The sequence below is a fragment of the Lupinus angustifolius genome, chromosome LG03, assembly GCF_001865875.1.
Source record: "Lupinus angustifolius cultivar Tanjil chromosome LG03, LupAngTanjil_v1.0, whole genome shotgun sequence".
Taxonomy (NCBI): domain Eukaryota; kingdom Viridiplantae; phylum Streptophyta; class Magnoliopsida; order Fabales; family Fabaceae; genus Lupinus; species Lupinus angustifolius.
The window spans coordinates 12195711-12195912 of record NC_032011.1 but is presented as its reverse complement, the minus strand read 5'-3'; positions in this window follow the sequence as shown (position 1 = coordinate 12195912).

Below are 202 nucleotides of genomic sequence, written 5' to 3'. Positions count from 1 at the left end.
ATGATCTTTGTCAGTATACTCAACAATGATGGTGTCAGAAACAACTATATGCAAATAATCCACAATGCGTGAAATGAATATACTATAGGGAAGCAGCTTCGACTGAGACAGAGACACACTGTTCATAATCTTCAATATTTCCTCAGGCCAATTAATCATTACATTATGCTTAACAGCGTACATGAAACGCAAATCATTCACA